The sequence below is a fragment of the Stenella coeruleoalba genome (assembly GCF_951394435.1).
Source record: "Stenella coeruleoalba genome assembly, chromosome: 6".
In the NCBI taxonomy this organism is placed as follows: Eukaryota; Metazoa; Chordata; class Mammalia; order Artiodactyla; family Delphinidae; genus Stenella; species Stenella coeruleoalba.
The window spans coordinates 79,194,314-79,213,912 of record NC_137151.1 but is presented as its reverse complement, the minus strand read 5'-3'; the positions used below and the strand labels follow the sequence as shown (position 1 = coordinate 79,213,912).

Here is a 19,599-nt window from a genome sequence, read left to right as displayed (position 1 = left end):
GTGTACTCTTTTGGTAAATTATTTTTCTTTTTTCACATCTGTTATTTGTAAAAAGACACCTCTGTTATTTAAATTGAAAATATCTTTAGAAAGCCTACAGTCCACCTGTCTCATTTAATACGTCTGCAAACTGAAATGTGGTTAGAGAGCATGACTGGCCAATGTTTAACAAGTCTGATGGGAACATGCCTTCCTGAGTGTGGAGTCTGAGTAACTGAAAAAAAGATACACAGATCATCTTAAACCAATAGTACCGAGAACTTGAAATGCCTACATAATATAAATGGTATGAGACAAGAATGTGATTGTTAGAAATAGCTATTTATTTTTTAGGCTCTTGTAAATGTTGTGGGAAGAAAAATCCAAGAGGTGGCTTCATAATTCCCCTTGGGAGGGAGGATGTCTTTGGTTGACAAAAAACTGTGTGAGTCATTTTAATTGGAAAGATTATTCTCAGGGTAGCACTCGAATAAATCAAAGAACAAACCTCTCTGAGGAAAAAAAAAAGAATAATTTAGGGGTTAGATACATACGACCGAGAAGACAGGGATTTGAAGAAGGTAGAGGCAGCTCAGTCATGTAACAGGAGGCTTGAGTCAGATCAGAAGTGATGACGACTGGAAATTCCCTAATGGAAAAGAAAGATACTTGATTTACTTCTAAGAAAAAGAAGGTCTAAATATGTCTAAATTTAATTTTGCATTATATGCTGGGCTGTAATGACTTATAGTTTTCAGTATCTCTTTTTTAAAACCAAGGTCATTGTGTGATACCTTGGAACACTAAAGAAAATAAGACCATTTTTCTTTCACATTTGGGTTGCAAATAAAGAAATGATTATAGAAAGAAGGGCATAAGAAAGTTCTAGAAGACAGGAGAAACCACAAAGATGCCTCAGAGGTAACCAACTGAAATAGAAGGCCCCTAAAATCTTTGGCAGGTATTTGAAAGGATTCAAGGCTTTTAACCATACATAGGATAGAGTTGGAGCCAATTATCTTCAATAGAAAAATATATATAACTAGATGTCAGCTCTAGTTATCCTTTATTATAATTTCAATGAACTCTGTACTGTAATTGCAGGTTTCAAATCAGTATATGAGGTTGCAGTAACTACATATTAAAGAACAGAGATAAATGTTATGGTTTATATAAAACCATTAGTTTTGGACACTAAATATTTTTATTTAAATACGTTTGCTGCATTAATAGTGCTATGTTTATGGCAGACAAATATGAAATACAATTAAAATATAGAAGAGAGACTTCCCTGGTGGCACAGTGGATAAGAATCCGCCTGCCAATGCAGGGGACATGGATTCGAGCCCTGGTCTGGGAAGATCCCACATGCCGCAGAGGAACTAAGCCCACGCGCCACAACTACTGACTGAGCCTGCACTCTAGAGCACATGAGCCACAACTACTGAGCCCACGTGCCACAACTACTGAAGCCCGGGTGTCTAGAGCCCGTGCTCCACAACAAGGGAAGCCACCACAATGAGAAGCCCGCCCACCGCAATGAGAAGCCCACGTCACTGCAACGAAGAGTAACCCCCACTTGCCTCAACTAGAGAAGGCCCATGTGTAGCAACGAAGACCCAATACAGCCAAAAATAAATAAATAAATTTATTTAAAAAAATAGAAAAAAAAACTATATGAAAGTTTATGAACATAATGAACATGTCCATTACATGAACATGATTATCATTATATGGTTTAGGTATATAATTTCATAAAAATAATATATATATTACTATATAGTCTTCCGAATACATTATAAGCTTTACCTCATAGTAAACAATTTTAAGAATTCTTTTCTTTACATAAATAGTATCACAATTTACATACTGTTGCTCTTTCACTTATATTAGATCATAAAATGATTTTATATCAGTATATGCAGATCCTATTTTATATATATATGCGATTCATAAATTTGATTTAAAATATCCAATGATAAAAAGTTTATAAAAATGCAAAAAAAAAATCAGTCTGTGTTTCTTGTTCCATTTCTACTTATCCCATTATTCCTGCCAGACAGATTATTTATTACGTGACTGTGGACAAATGGGTTTACCTCTCTAAGGCTTAGTCTTCCTGTCTGTAAAAACTTCTATGGTACCAACCAAATAGAGTTGTTCTGAGAATTAAATGAGACAATATGTTTATAGCTCTGCATGGTGTCTGGCAGACATTTGTGCTCCGTACATGATAGCCATTACTAAACGCCTTCATCAGGACTAAATGTCAATTGTTATAAAACTTGCATTTTAGCATTTGTAAAGATAATAAAGTGGCTTTTCTTCTTTAACATATTGATATGAATCATGTTAATTCTCATCCTAGTAAATACTCATTGGGTATTTATTAATTTATCTATGTAGATAATAGTAATTTGCAAATTAGTTAACTCTATTTATGAATTTATTTCTTTTGTCTTCATTTTATTTTTCTGCATTGAGAGAGAGAAAAATAATAAATATCATTGATAGTATTATTATTGAAACTTGAGGCAAATATATATAATGCTCTAATAAAATTGTTTTGAAATGGATAATTTTATTTAGAGCAAATTACTAAAATTGACAATAAAAATAGAAGCCTAAACTGACACACAATTTTTCAAAAGGGTAATTTCTAAGAAATACACTGAACCAACATGTTTATACAGTCATGACAGTCCAAAACATATACACTGCAATATATTATTAGCTAACATAGAATTTGGCTAATTTACAAAACATGCTCTAAATGACGTAGGTAGCCAGCAAGGAGATACAAAGCTATAGGGAATTTATTGCTCTATTTATATAGCAGCTCTAGCTGTCATACATCATCCTAGTTTTAGTAAAATGGTCAGCAGATATTTAATTTGTGTCCAGTAGTTAAACTGAGCTTAGTCTGATATCCTTTTCTTCGATAATTCTATACCAGGCTTACTCTCATGTTCTGTTTTTCATAAATCTTTATCAGTGCCTCAGTTGTCCCTGCCAGTGTAATTAAGCAAATATGATTAGTCACATCTCATATCCTTTAACATGCCTTAGATTAAGTTTAGTTTCTCAATATATATATGTTTTACTAATGTGTGTATGTTTATATATATACACAAATATATATACCTATATATACATATCAATATATATACAAAGTATATTTTAAATTAATGCCTTATTATCTTCTTCCTCTTGTTCTTTTTTCCTAGAGCTTTCATTATTATTTTAAAAAATAAAATTAATGCCCTTAATGTTATGGATTTGGCTTTAATTTCTACTTTGGCTGCATCTCATACTTTGTGATATGGAATGGTATCAACACCATTATTTTCTAAACATTGTCACTCCAGTTTTACTTGATCTCTTCAAGAATAATTAGTAGAGTGTTCCTTTCAAATTGTGTTAATTGATTAATTAACTAATTATCAAGTAACTTTTTTTATTTGTGTATAGTTTTCTGAAAATTTCTGTAATATTTATATATTAGTGAGGTGTTTTCCTTATTTTTTTCATCTTGTGTTCATTATTTTTTTTGAGCCTGAGTCTGTCATTAAACTTTTTTTTTAAATATAAATTTATTTATTTATTTTTGGCTGTGTTGGGTCTTCGTTGTTGCGTGTGGCTTTCTCTAGTTGAGGTGAGCAGGGGATACTCTTCGTTGTGGTGTGCAGGCTTCTCATTGCAGTGGCTTCTCTTTTTGTGGAGCGTGGGCTCTAGGCACATGGGCTCAGTAGTTGTGACTGGCAGGCTCTAGAGCGCAGGCTCAGTCGTTGTGCACGGGCTTAGTTGCTCCTCAGCATGTGGGATCTTCCCGGACCAGGGCTCGAACCCGTGTCCCCTGCATTGGCAGGCAGATTCTTAACCACTGCACCACCAGGGAAGTCCCTTTATGTTCATTTCTATCTGTTTTTAGATCTAATATGTAATTATTTTTAACATGTTTCCTAAACACTTAAAGACTATTTGACGCTTCATCTAATGTCAAGGTGGAGGATTCATTACTAGCTTGGTTAAAGAATTTATGGTTGACTGAATAGACTTGTGTAGAGGCTAAAACATGCATAAACCAAGAAGGGAAATATGGATTTTTCTCTTGTTGGGAAAGCGGTTTTGGCGAAATATTGTGCCAGACTAGGTTCAGTTGGCCTTCTTTTCTGACACTGAAACAGCTTTTCCTTTTCCATCTAACTTCACCAGACTGCCAACTACACTGTGAGAACAAATATACTCTAAATGCCTCGTGCCGATTGGTGGTCCATTCTTTGGTTTATCAAATTTTACCTAATTGAGCCTAGAATTAATCTGCTACCTCAGGAAGCCTTTTCTCTCAAGCAAAAGTGGCAAACTGATGGTCTAAGGTAAGGGTGATCATAAAATTAATTTGTTGTCTAAGCTGGGACACAGTCAACAGTGAAAGGGGTTCTATTAATGCTTATTCTGGGACAATTGCCTTGGGCAAATGATGAATTATGGTCTTCATAACCATGATCTAAATGTAGCCTTAGATATGTTGATGGGAAGAATATTTAAATTAGTAACAGTTAAAAATCAGGAGAGTTCACATAAGAATTCACATTGCCAGTTGTGTTTTTGTTTTTGTTTGTTTTTAATTACCATGAGGTACTATCACAGGATGTCGCAAGTTTGGTTCTCTGAAAAGCGGGCTCTAAGATTAAGTTTAGTTGGTAGAATATTATTTAGGGAGTGCACTTATGATCAACATCTGTGGAAGGGAAGGAACCAAGGCAAGTTATCAGAGAGAGGCAAGACCAATGACACTCTTGGCTGATCCCAAGGGACACTCTAGAGATAAAATGGCCCAACACAGTTCCATATATATACTCTGCCTCAAACAGGCATTGCATATGTACCAACTGAATTGAGATTACTTTGAGGAGGCAGCTGTCTGTAATTGAGGCAGTCTTTGAAGAGGTGGGCCACCAAGATCTTCCTTGAAGTGCTATTTTGGTGGTGTATCAACATGTTCACCAAAATGAATGATCACACTTGAGAACAACAATCAACTAGAGATGTATGGTTGTCTCCATGTCATAGGGCAGCATTCCCAAGGTCTTCTAATTGCCCAGGTCACATCTTCCTATTACCCCCTTCACCTCTGTGTGCATTTGAGCCAGTGACATCTAATCTAGAGCAGTATCTCCTGCTTTTGCTGTTGGCACTACAGAGGATACATTTTGTTCTTTAGACTTTTCTGGGCTCCTGCCTTTGCCAACATTGATGTCTTTTAGTTCGCAGAACAGTGACAAAAGCAGTGGCTCACACGCAGACACACAAAATGCCCCAATTTTTAAGCAAATATTTTATGATTCCCCTTGACTATCCTGAATTAAATTCAGAATTATGACTACATACATTTCAAAAAGCCAATACTGTGCCCTAAATGTAATATAAAAGTGAATAAAAGGAACATAATTTATAATGAAATAACATTAATACGTAAAAACTTGGAGATGACTGTATCAGTAAAAATACTGAAGGAATCAGATGCTTGTATCTGAATGTAGAATCATAGTGAATGCAGTGGCCACAAATGTAGACTGAAACAATTATATGGCATAGGCCATTCAAATATCACAAGAAACAATTTTCCAAAATGAGGAACGACTCATTCCCTCCCCTGAAAGTTATGATCTTTTCCTGATCTACACAGTAATGGTACTACTGAGAAATTCACTGAGTATCAAAACTATTCGATAATACTTTACATTTATATGTAAAAATGAAGTTAAAGTTCCAGTCTCAGCTATTAATAATCCAGTTTTACCCACATGAATAATCAATGACACATTCGAAGTATGAGGGATGCAGGATATGGGGCAGATCTTTGTTATGCAGGACTATTGTCAGCACTGCCAGATTTCTAGCATCTCTGGCGCAAAACCAAACTGTCAAATGGATCTTTCAATAAATATTACCCCCACACTGGAACACTCATGTTGAAAACCACTGTAACAAAGGAACTTTAATTAAATTTACCAATCCACTTGTCAGTGCTTGCCCCATTTTACCTAATGCCCAGTGGTCCATCATTTCCATTACTTTCCCATTAAACCATACTAATACAAGAAGATGATTTATCAATCTGTCTAACCTCTGTCTATCAAAAATTCTTTCTTCATAGTTTGTGGCATTTAGAAAATCTACCCTAGTTTCCAGGGATGATACAGGGAACACCCTTATCACATTTCCTCATTTCTTAGGATATTTCTTTTAAACTGGAAAGGAAATATTCAAACACGTGAACTCACGCCAACACATTTCTGGGAAGCTCTAAATATTTAATTCTGCAAATGGAAGCATTCATTCTGTAAAGATCTTGTTATCCTAATTTAATATTATTTCCTTCAGGAGAAAGCATTCTCTGGGCGTCTATGAAAGATAATTTTGACTTCTATTTTTCCAATACGATTACATAAACTTTGTTAAAAATGATTGGGAATTTTGGTATTATATTTAAAGTACAGCCTTAATGTCCACAATATATAAGGTCCACAGTATTTAATCAATTGAACAGGCTGAGGGTGGCAGCATGATAATAAAGCACTGGCAAAAGGCTTGCATTTCAGTTTCACTTTTGTCCGTAACTAGTTATGTGAACTTAGGTGAAATATTTAATTTCTCTTGGCTCTGTTTTTGCATCTGTGAAATTATTGAGGTGGAAAACCTGATCTCTAAGGGCCCCTTCAGCTTAAAAATCCACTGACTCTGTTTTCATGATTACCTTTTCTACATTTTTCAGATGTCAAATTGGCAAGAAATTAGGCTTTGAGATTTTTTTTGGAAAGCTTTCAGCTCTGTTTTGCAAATGCAGATGTTTGGTTACATATAGAATTTCCCTGATGCCTAATGATATATGACCTCAGCTGCCTTCAAGGAGATTATCCATCTGCTATCTCATGTTGACTCTGAAAAGATAATTTTAAAATGTCTTCAGGAGAGTAGTTCCATGGAATATGACATATCTTGAGATACAGCCAGGCATGACCCATTTTAGCATAGCTGGAAGGGATCTGGAACCTAATCTACATAGTGGTGTGGAGAAAACACCAAGGTGGCTGACCTATCTAGAGCTGTTTTCCTGGGGAAAATCTACACTGGCACACAGAACGTTATATCCAGAGAGTACACAATAGATGATTGGTAGTAATTAAAGTCATGCCATTGGTTTCAAAGAACTAATGTAAAATAATAGATCATATAAATCAATGTTGACTGAATTTAATATTAAAATATATTTTTATTCATTGTCTAAGTACTTATTGAGTGTCTACTATGTGCTCATGAATAAAAAGTGTTTTAAAAAGCAGAATTCATACGCAGATATTCAGTATAATGTAAATCTTTTAGTGTGAAACAGGGTTTTAGGAACAATACTCTGGGACCCAAGTAAGGAAAAATAAGTAAAACACAAACAAATGCCCACTTTATAAAACTGAAATATTAGGCCAGGCCATTGATAAATTCAGTCAGGAGTGAGAAACAATAGAAATCCAATTAGAGAAACTAGAATTCAGTGGAGGATTTATATCAGGAGCAATATAAAAGTCCAATTTGCTTTAAGCCATCAATTAAAGGCTGCACTAAAAGCCAGAACTCATAACATCTACTCCTAAATATATTTTGAACTTTATTTCTAAGTGTCTTCATAGGCACTCTGGCTTTTAAAGACAGCATTCCATAAATCAACTACATATATATCCCACATTAAATTTAGATTTTACTCAAAAAATTAAAATGATCTTTTCATTTTTTCCATGTTTTTTATAATTTATGATGGACTATGATTTATCTGCAACCATCTTTCATACACATTGTTTTCAAATGTAATGACATTCTTATTGATAAATTTAATAATTAATGAAATGCAAACTTACCTTTTAAGTCACTTCATTATACTTTGTTGATTTTGACTTTACAAATTTCCTCTCCTACTTTTATATTGTTTCAAATCATAAACATTTAGTAGCCCTTTGAAGTGGGTATTGGCCAAATGTTTGTGCATAAGGTATCTGTTGCATAAGACAGACCTTTCTAGGGACATAATGTAAACGGGTAAAGGCAGCCAGATGTAAAGTAGTTGACAATGGTAGAAGCATATGGAGAGCATATGACCTCTACAAGGACAGTCACTGAAAACCAAATTTCCCTACATTCAAGTTTCTGAAATTTGTATAAAGCCAAAGACTGTGAGGAAACTAAGACTATCAGTGATGGCCCAAACTATGTGAAGAGGAAAATAGGAACTACAACCAGGCAAACACTGGCATGTCAGTTGTCTTATGAATTTATCCTGGACACATTAATACACTCAAAATATATTCAATGAGATTTAATATGTGCTCAATTTCCAGTAGGCTTGTCAGATATAATACAAGACACCCAGTTAAATTTAATTTCAGATAAATAATTTTAATAATATTTTTGGTATAGGTGTGCCCTGTGCAACGTTGAGGCCATGAGGACATTTTATACTAAAAAAACAAAGAACAATAAAAAAAACTATTATTCATTGTTCATTTGAAATCAAAATTTAACTGGGCATCCTGTAATTTTATTTTTTCCTTTTTTTTTTTTTTTGCGGTACGCGGGCCTCTCACTGTTGTGGCTTCTCCCGTTGCAGAGCACAGGCTCCAGACGCTCAGGCTCAGCGGCCATGGCTCACGGGCCCAGCCGCTCCGCGGCATGTGGGATCTTCCCGGACCGGGGCACGAACCTATGTCTCCTGCATCGGCAGGCGGACTCCCAACCACTGCGCCACCAGGGAAGCCCTGTAATTTTATTTTTTAAATCTGGCAACCCTAATATCTAGACATGGGGGAAAAACAGCAAAACCATACATAATCTCTGTTCTAGTGGAAGAAGCAATGAGATTGGGAAAGAAAAACATTGATTAAATAACTACACAAACCAATGTAAATTGTTCCTGTAGCAAGTACTATGAAGGAGAAAGAGATGATGTTTTGCAACTCCATGATAGGGAGTTTTGACCTGATTGAGAGGTTTGAGTGGCCTTTTTGCCATCTGAAGGAACAGGAGGAAATAACTAGGCTAAGGACTGGGGAGGGAGGTGGTCAATAAAGAGCATTTTAAAGAAGAAGAGACAGGAAGATTTTGTACATAAAGATATCTTGGGTAGGAAAACAGAATGCTGGAGTAGCTTCAATGAGTGACAAGGAATTTAAAGGAGAGGCCATGTGTGTCATATTAAAGAGGAGGTCCTGAGAGTGTTCAGGAAGGTAAGCAAGGTGATTGGATCGGTGTTACAGAAAGTGATTGCAGAGATCCCAGGGCATATGCCTTAAACCGACAACTGTACGCCTAGTCTTCTATCTCTCTCTTCCAAAGAAATCTGTATCATCACAATCACAATTATCTCCTTGATTTGATCATATTATTTCTCTATTTATAAAAATCACTCTTACCCACAGGTAATAGATTAATTTTGATGGCCCAGACAGTGGGATTGTATTTCTCCTCTGGCCCATTTGTGATTCAACCCTCTTGTTTGTATTTCTTAAAGGCCCATCCATTACATCAGAACTATAGGTTAAGATCATGTAAGATAAGTTAATAATTTTCTGTAATTTCCCTGGTAGGTAATAAAATTTATGTAAACTGATCTTCAGAAAGAACACAGCACCAGAATTTTTCAGGGTAAGACAGAAGCCAGTTATAAGAAAGATGGTTCTTCTTATTCGTTTATTCCTTCAAGTATAGAATCTCATCACATAAACTTTGTGTCACTAGGCAGCTTGTTATGCTTTTTTAAACTTAAATAATCATGGAAAAACAAAGAAAACTGATCTAAAGAAATTTGTCCACTTAATTTCCTAAAGTTTTAACATGGATTTAAATGATCAGTTTGGGCCATTTCTTGAGGCATCTAAAGTGAGAGTGATAACATTTATAGTTCTCTTTACATAGCACCTTATTCTTACTGTGCCAATTCCAGCAATGTCTGTCAGCATTTTTCACTAAGTCTGAAAATGTGCAATTTTCTGAATACCACAAACAGTTGGGGTTAAGACAATTCCTCATCATATAAACAAAAAAAAAACTTAAACATTTTTTAGAATCATATATTTCAGTATCAGAGTTTCTGAACATAAATTCACATAACACATTCAAAATGAATGGAATATCAGATGATTCATTAATACTCTCAAAGAACATTTGTTGGATGACTCCTATGTGCGCTCACTTATCCATGAATGAGCTGTGACAACACATCAGTGCATTTATAGTTTAAAAGGTCAGGGAGAGGTAAACATTTAAATATAATGTACTATTGTAACAAGATCAGATATATTCCACTTACAGTGGTTACTATAAAGGGAAGGTTCAGGGAAGGTTTTACAGCTGAGATGGTATGTAAAATCAATGCTGAAACAAGGGAGAAGAGAGAGGGAGGGAAGGAGGGAGGGAGGGAGAGAGAGAGAGAGGGAGGGAGGGGGAGGGGAGAGGGAGGGAGGGGGAGGGGAGGGGGAGGGGGAGGGGGAGAGAACAGATTCCAGGCAGCATGGACAGAGAATGGAAATGAATGGCTGCTGTGATAGAGAAACCGAGAGGAGCCCCATTTCTGTGGAGCAATGTTTGAGTGAAGATGTCAGATTATTAGTTTGGAAACATGTAACAGATGTCTGTCTATGAGTGATGCTAAAGATTTGGGAGTGGGATGCAAAGTTGATAGGCAGTTTTTCAAAGGTTATGTAGTGATTTTGCTTGTTGTTTTTGAGGGAGAACCCTCAAAAAAATGAGGTGAGGCCCAATGAAATCAATGATTACTTGCAAGATTGGTTCAAGGTAATTTGCTAATAAACTGCATAGGTGAGAAGAATGGGTAAAAAATGGTGTAGGTATTTAGTAGCCGATAAAGTCATCTACAGATGGTAATCGACATAACACATTTAAAATAATATTTCCTATTTATTCCATGCCTGCTCTAAAATGTCAAATTGTTGAGATACTTCACATTTATTTTTCTCACTTAATTTTTCAAATTTGTCTACAAAAAATGTGAGAGCTACAATAATTCTCACTTTAAAGATGATGAAACTAAGATGAGAGGTTAAGTGGCTTGCCTGAGCTTATATAAATATCACTGGAGAAACCAGGTTTTTCTAATTAAGAACCCATTTTTTTGATTCAATGTGGCTGTTTGAGACATCGTTTAGGACCTGAGAAAGATCTTAGAATAATGGTTGGAGAAAAGACAGATTACAGAGAACAAGATGTTAATATTAAATAATACAGGGTAATAAAGTGAGGAAGACACATGGTTGAATGATTTGAGAACTTTGGTTTTGAAGTGAACATATTTTTAAGATAAAAATGTTGAGGTCATGTTATATGATTAAAGGACATAAACATGTGAAAAGTTGTCCTAAAATGGAACTAGAGGATATGAAACAATCTCAGGCATGCACCCTCAGAAGAAGAAAACCTAAGGACTGAGAGACTGGTTTCCCAAAAATACCTGATTTACAAAAGACTGAGACTTACCTTCTGACCAATGAACATCTGCCAATAATCTCTCGCCAACTTCAAGCCAGTAATTTACTACTTAAACTCTGGCTGGACTTCCCCCTATTTCCACTCCTTGCCCATAAATACGGCTCGCCCCAAACCCTCAACAGTCTCCTGTAACTTGCTACGCATGCGTTTCACCGAATTGCAATTCCTCCGCTGTTTCTGAATGAACTCAATTTCTGGTAATTCGAATTTGCTTCAGTTTACCTGTTTATTTAGGTTGACAAGTGAAAAGGAGAAAATAATGAAAAAAATAATGCATTGCTGGACCTGGTATAGTTTGGAAGCTCAATCATGGGATGTCAGAGGATCAAAGCCAAGAAGTGGAGGCTTTAACCTTGAATAGTAGAAGTGGAAAAAGAGTTTAAGGTCAAGTCTTTCTTTGAATCTTGGGAAAAGGAAGTAAAAAGGATTTAAATGATAAGCTTTGTTTGTAAGAGCAAAGAAGCAGTTATTTCTCAAAGCTTTGTTTTAAGGGATTTTGTTTGCTTTGTTTCCAAATCTAAAATTCTCCCTTTTTTTCTTCCTATAGTTGATGCGTTCCTGAAATTAAAGTTAACGGAAGTGTGTGATAAGGTGGCTTCTAGCTAATCAAGCCTTTTTTCTGTGTTGTTTGCTCACTGACAGATTAATTGCCTGAATTACCTTTTTATTTTTAAGTAGTTCTGAGAAGGAAATTTAGCAATTAAAATGATTTAGACTGCAGCTTATGTAGCAGTTCAAATGACATTTGAAAGATAGTGGGGGAAATTAATAAATGATTGTACAAAATTATAGCAGAAATATGTTTGTTGCTACAATTAAAAGTGAATAACTTAGTGATCCAGGTCAATTTTTACAAAGAATCAATCAGTTGGGCTTTACAAATGGGTTTAAAAATTGTATCTAATCAGTCATATTTCAATGTCAGACATCGGTTTGAATATTTAATTAACTGATTTTGAAGTAATGTGTTATGCACTTTATGTAGTTGATAAGTAATTTCTTCTAGAGATATAGTGAATACTCATAAAAGTTTAATTAAGTAGAGCCTTCAAATCAGTATATTAAGAACAGGTTTTTATGTTTTTAATTATTAAAGAAAATGTGCGAATACAGGTTTTTAATACTTCATTTTAAGCATTGCTCTATATATTCACTGTAGAAAAATAAGTATAACATAGGAAACAAAATCTTTAAAACATTTAAGTATCAGAAATTATATCAACAAATAAGAATACTGTTAAAATTCAGAAGCATACATTTCTAGATTTGCCTGAATGAAACTGCAGGTGAATAAATAATGCACAGTTTTGTATGTATGTAATTTCACAAAATGGGACCATTATAATCCATGCAACTGTATTTTTTCTTTTAATATATGTTGAATATATTTCCAAGCCAATAAATATCAATTTGCATAGATATGCATTTAGCTGTATAGAGTTTTCATTGTATGTATTTATGTAACTAACACTAATTAGTTACATATATATTTTTTTCTCATTTTTTCCCCCTTGGGAAAATAACCTAAAAGTAGAATTTAAGCATTAAAAAAAAAGTAAATAAAAATTTTGATACTTGAGTATCAAGTATCTTTTCTGTCTAGCAAGGCTATACATCTAATAGCATGTGTTTGCTGTGTTTAACTGTTGTGCGGGTAAGCATCAGGGGTGTTAAATTGTCATAACGTGTTCTGTGAATGACTTCTTTGAGATACATGGCATGACACTTGTTTATCCACATCAATAAAACAAAGGTAGAGGGCTTCCCTGGTGGCGCAGTGGTTGAGAGTCCGCCTGCCGATGCAGGGGACGCTGGTTCGTGCCCCGGTCCGGGGGGATCCCGCATGCCGCGGAGCGGCTGGGCCCGTGAGCCATGGCCGCTGAGCCTGCGCGTCCGGGGCCTGTGCTCCGCAGCGGGAGAGGCCACAGCAGTGAGAGGCCCGCGTACCACAAAAAAAAAAAAAAAAAAAGGTAGAAATGTACTTTGTTGTTTAAGGACCAAGATAATACAAGGAAAGCAAGGACACAGTTAAATGCCCTAGTATAGCTTCCTCTGGCTATCATTTCATCAACAGCTTAGTAATTAAAGATTGGTTGTTTAAATATTAACACCACACTTGAGTAATTTCTATTTATTATTTGTAATTTTTTGATCATCTTCTGTGCATATAAATGTTTACATATGAAAATATATATTTTTTCAAAATTCCAGATTACATTAAACAGATGGTTTCTGGAAACAGAAAAAAATGATATGATTATATGGAATTTGCATGAGTGAATCAAGTATGACTTATACCAAGAATTTCTGTCTTATTAAAATTTATTGAATATCAATTTTAGATTAATTTAGATCTAAAGAATGGGTTTAAACATACTCTTTCCTTCACCAAGGCCTGTGAGAACGTTTCATTATTGACTGGCATGCGTGAGAAACTTTACACAGATGCTGATATAATTAAGAAAATATGATGACTGTCAAAAATGTTTCTATGCATTTTTGTTAGAAGTGTGATATTGAACTCTTTCCTTAGTTCCCTCCAATTAAAATTAAACTTTTGAATCGATTATGTAAATGAAACAAGTGATACTAAAAAAATTTCTTTTGATAATAAGCATGACACAAACACTGATCGATCGGAGCAGATGGGATTTAAAGACCAGGATGATTGTGCTAGATTTACCACTAAATATGAGCTTAGAAACATATTTTTAGAAGGCATCCTTACTTAAATAATGAGTTGTATACAATTGTAAGAGAGCTAGAAAGCTATTGTATGAGTTAGCAAAATCAGGATTCTAAAGAATGAATCCCTGTTAATACTATTGATGATCTAGATCCATGTAGCAATCCATGCTGCTTGATATTAATAATGATAAATGTGAAGTTCTTTAGGTAAACTTAAACAGCTGCAAAGTTAAAAGAATATGGGAGGCTTAACAACTGTTAATAGGAAGTGAAACTAAAAAAAGCAAATGATTATGCTGTATATAATTATTTTAAATGTAGTATGCTTGTAGGAAAACATCTAGTTTAATAAAAAGTAGGATTATCAGAAAAATATTGTTCAGATCTAAATACTCATTAGTTGCACTGTACTCTATCCATGGCCCAACTAAATGTGAAATGTCTCATTTACATTTCCTTGCCATCATTTTAAAGAATGGTCCATATTTATAAACTATAGTCTGTAAAAACATAAGATTGGCCTTGAGAATGAAAGGCCTTGAAGCTGTATGATATGAGGAAAAATTGAGAAATGATGATATGCTTCAACTATGTACAGCAAGACTTAAGGAATACAGAGGTACATTCAAATATTTGAAATATTGTGATAGGAAGTAGGGACTAGAGTCAATTGTATTGCTTCAGATAACATAAGCAATTTCCATGGATGGTAATTATTCAGATGTATATTTCCATTCAAAACAAGGTAGTGTGCTTGTATAACAGTGAGAGTTCCAACAAGGGAATGGACTGTCTCTCAGAGGGCTGAACGTCTGTCACTAGAAGTATGCTGCTAAACTTGGATGAACACTAGTCGTGGATAGCATGGAATGTGTTCCGTTCTTCGAAGGAAGATACAATTAACTGACCTTTAAGCTTCTTTCTACCTCTCATATTCTCATTTTATGATCACTATGACACATTTCAATGTTACAAGTTGTCATTTCAATCTCGAAACTGAGGCTGATGCCATGTGAACCAGTAAATAAGTGACAGTGTTTCATTATGCATGTTCCCTTAGACACTAGGAGGTAATGTATTTTTTTACATAGTGTTTTCACTTTTATTTTTCTATCAAAAATTTGTTATAGCCAGAAAATGTGTAGATATATATGTAGACAAATAGTTATCAATAAAAGCATTATATAACATAAAAAACTTTAGTTTTAATTTGTTCTTTTTTTTCTCAACTAAGTATTACGTTTTAAAGATTCTATTCCATTCTAGTTTTAAACGACCATAACAGCCTGTTTCCCTGAGCTGGTGGATGAGATTTTTTTTTAATGGAGAACCCAAACATTCCAAGGAACTGGATTTATACAGAGGCCTGTTTCCTCTATGTATCTCATATACTCCAAAGACCATGTTTAACATGTCCATGTAGGGATTTAAATTCTCCATGTAGGGATTTAAATTCTAACTTCCAGTCCACAGAGACAATATATTTGCTTCTTCCACCTCCCAATACCTGTGGCACTTACATGGTTTTAACTTGTTTGGGTTTTACATGGCTTGACTTTGAATGTTTCACTTTTTGCCTGTGATGAATTGACTTCTTTTTGTTCAGCTCACCTATGCATTTTATTGATATATTTAATCCCATAGGGGAAGAGTGTGTCCAAGTGAATCTGTCGTACATTTAATGATCTAGCCAATTTTATCCCCTTCATTCAGAAATTTGAAGAACCCTCATTCTCTATTTTTGAAGTTATCTCACTGTTACTCTTATATTTTCAGTGGGCTTATGCTAATATTTCCCTTCTCCACTTCTTTTCCTAGCATATTGAATGGGGGGGGGAGGTACAAAACAGATATGTACTCAATCTACCACAATATCTCCTTTTTGTCAAGCAGTATTTTTTAATTTTTTTTACATATACATATATCCATCCTTTTTCAGATTCTTTTCCCATGTAGTTTATTACAGATTATTGAGTTCCCTATGCTATATATTAGGTCCTTGTTGATTACTTATTTTATAGATAGTGGTGTGTATACGTTAATCCAAAACTCCTAATTTATCCCTCACCCCACCTTTCCCCTTTGGTAACCATAAGTTTGTTTTTGAAGTCTGTCAGTCTGTTTCTGTTTTGTAAATAAATTCATTTGTATCATTTTCTTAGATTCCACATAAGTGATATCATATATTTGTCTTTCTCTGTCAGACTTACTTCACTTAGTATGATAATCTCTATGTCCATCCATGTTGCTGCAAGTGGCATTACTTCATTCCTCTTTATGGCTGAGTAATATTCCATTGTATATATGTACCACATCTCCTTTATCCATTCCTCTGTTGATGGACATTTAGGTTGCTTCCATGTCCTGTCTATTGTAAATAGTGCTGCAATGAACACTGGGGTACATCTGTCTTTTCAAATTATGGTTTTCTCTGGGTATATGCCTAGCAGTGGGATTGCTTGATTATATGGTAGTTCTATTTTTAGCTTTTGGAGGAACCTCCATACTGTTCTCCATAGTGGTTGTACCAAATTACATTCCCACCAACAGTGTAGGAGGGTTCCCTTTTCTCCACACCATCTCCAGCATTTATTGTTTGTAGACTTTTTGATGATGGCCATTCTGAGTGGTGTGAGGTGATACCACTTTATAGTTTGATTTTCATTTCTCTGATAATTACTAATGTTGAGCATCTTTTCATGTGCTTTTTGGCCATCTGTATGTCTTATTTGGAGAAATTTCTATTTGGGTCTTCTGCCCATTTTTTGATTGGGTTGTTTGGTTTTTTTGATTGATATTGAGCTGTATGAGCTGTTGTATACTTTAAAGATTAATCCCTTGTTGATCACTTTGTTTGCAAATATTTTCTCCCATTCTGTGGGTTATATTTTTGTTTTGTTTATGGATCCCTTTACTGTGTAAAAAGCTTTCAAGTTTAATTAGGTCCCACTTGTTTATTTTTGTTTTTATTTTCATTACTCGAAGAGGTGGATCCAAAAAGATATTACTGCGATTTATGTCAAAGAGTGTTCTGCCTATGTTTTCCTCTAAGAGTTGTATAGTATCCAGTCTTACATTTAGGTCTTTAATCCATTTTGAGTTTATTTTTGTGTATGGTGTTAGAGAATGTTCTAGTTTCATTCTTTTATATGTAATTGTCCAGTTTTCCCAGCACCACTTACTGAAGAGACTGTCTTTTCTCCATTGTATATTCTTGCATAGTTGAATATAGTAGTTCATAGACTGATTGACCATAGGTGTGTGGGTTTATTTCTGTGCTTTCTATCCTGTTCCATTGATCTGTATTTCTGTACTTGCCCCAGTACCATACTATTTTGGTGACTGTAGCTTTGTAGTATAGTCTGAAGTCAGGGAGGCTGACTCCTCCAGCTTGGTTTTTCTTTCTCAGGATTGCTTTGGCTCTTCAGGGGCTTTTGGGTTTCCATACAAATTTAAAAATTTTTTGTTTTAGTTCTTTGAAAAATGCCATTGGTAGTTTGATGGGGACTGCATTGAATCAGTAGATTGCCTTGGGTAGTGTAGTCATTTTGAAAGTATTGATTCTTCCAATCCAAGAACATGGTATTTCTATCTGTGTTAGCATCTATTTCTTTCATCAGTTTCTTATAGTTTTTGGAGTACAGGTCCTTTGCCTCCTTAGATAAGTTCATTCCTATGTATTTTATTCTTTTTGATGCAGTGGTAAATGGGATTGTTTTCTTAATTTCTCTTTCTGATCTTTCATTGTCAGTGTGTAGTAATGCAACAGATTTCTGTGTATTAATTTTGTATCCAGCAACTTTGCTGAACTCATTGATGAGTTCTAGTAGTTTACTGGTAACATCTTTAGGATTTTCTATACATAGTATCATGTCATCTGCAAACAGTGACAATTTTACTTTTTCTTTTCCAATTTGGATTCCTTTTATTTCTTTTTCTTCTCTGCTTGCCACGGCTAGGACTTCCAAAATTAAAGTGAATAAAAGTGGCAAGAGTGGGCATCCTTGTCTTGTTCCTGATCTTAGAGGAAATGCTTTCAGCTTTTCATCATTGAATATGATGTTAGCTTCAATTGTCATATATAGCCTTTATTATGTTGAGGTAGGTTCCCTCAGTGCCCACTTTCTGGAGAGTTTATATCATAAATCAGTGTGAATTTTGTCAAAAGCTTTTTCTGCTTCTATTGAGATGATCATATGGTTTTATTCTTCAATATGTTGGTGTGGTGTATCACACTGCTTGATTTGTGATATTGAAATATCCTTGCATCCCTGGGACAAATCCCAGTTGATCATGGTGTATGATCCTTTCTATAGATTGTTGGGGCCAGTTTGCTAGTACTCTGTTGAGGATTTTTACGTAAATGTTCATCAGTGATATTGGTCTGTAATTTTCGTTTTTGTGGTACCTTAGTTTGGTTTTGATATCAGCATGATAGTGGCCTCATAGAATGAGTTGGGGAGTGTTCCTTACTCTGCAAATTTTTGTAAGAGTTTGAGAAGGATAGGTGTTAACTGTTCTCTAAATGTTTGATAGAATTTGCCTGTGAAACCATCTGGACCTGGACTTTTGTTTGTTGGAAGTTTTTTAATCACAGTTTCAATTTCAGTACTTGTGATTAGTCTGTTCATATTTTCTATTTCTTCCTTGTTCAGTCTTGGAAGATTGCACCTTTCTAAGAATTTGTCAATTTCTTCTAGGTTGTCCACTTATTGGCATATAGTTGCTTGTAGTAGTCTCTTATGATCCTCTGTATTTCTGTGGTGTCAGTTGTTACTTCTCCTTATTCATTTCTAAATTTGTTGAATTTTGCCCTCTCCCTTTTTTTCTGGATGAGTCTGGCTAAAAGTTTATGGATTTTGTTTATCTTTCAAAGAACCACCTTTTAGTTTCATTGATCTTTGCTATTGTTTTCTTTGTCTCTGATCTTTATGATTTATTACCTTTGACTAACTTTGGGTTTTGTTTGTTCTTCTTTCTCTAGTTGCTTTAGGTGTAAGATTAGGTTGTTTATTTGAGATTTTTCTTATATCCTGAGTAAGATTATTGCTATAAACTTCCCTCTTAGAACTGTAGAACTTTTTTTGCTGCATCCCATAGGTTATGGATCATTGTGTTGTTATTTTCATTTCTCTCTAGGTATTTTTTGATTTCCTCTTTGATTTCTTCAGTGATCTCTTGGTTATTTAGTAGCGTATTGTTTAGCCTCCATGTGTTTGTGTTTTTTTTATGTTTTTTCCCTGTAATTTATTTCTAATCTCATAGCTTTGTGGTCAGAATAGATGCTTGATATGATTTCAAGTTTCTTAAATTTACTGAGGCTTGCTTTGTGGCCCAGCATGTAATATATCCTGGAGAATGTTTCATGTGCACTTGAGA

General features: G+C 34.8%; 1 long non-coding RNA gene across 1 annotated transcript in view; it reads right to left on the bottom strand.

Moving 5' to 3' along the window:
* Positions 1-516: 516 nt before the first annotated feature.
* The window catches only part of LOC307187894, a 785,141-nt gene continuing 766,058 nt past the window's right edge, over positions 517-19,599 (bottom strand). Inside the window, exon 5 of the long non-coding RNA XR_013828714.1 lies at positions 517-628. This is a non-coding gene — a long non-coding RNA (uncharacterized lncRNA). The remainder of the gene's footprint in view (positions 629-19,599) is intronic.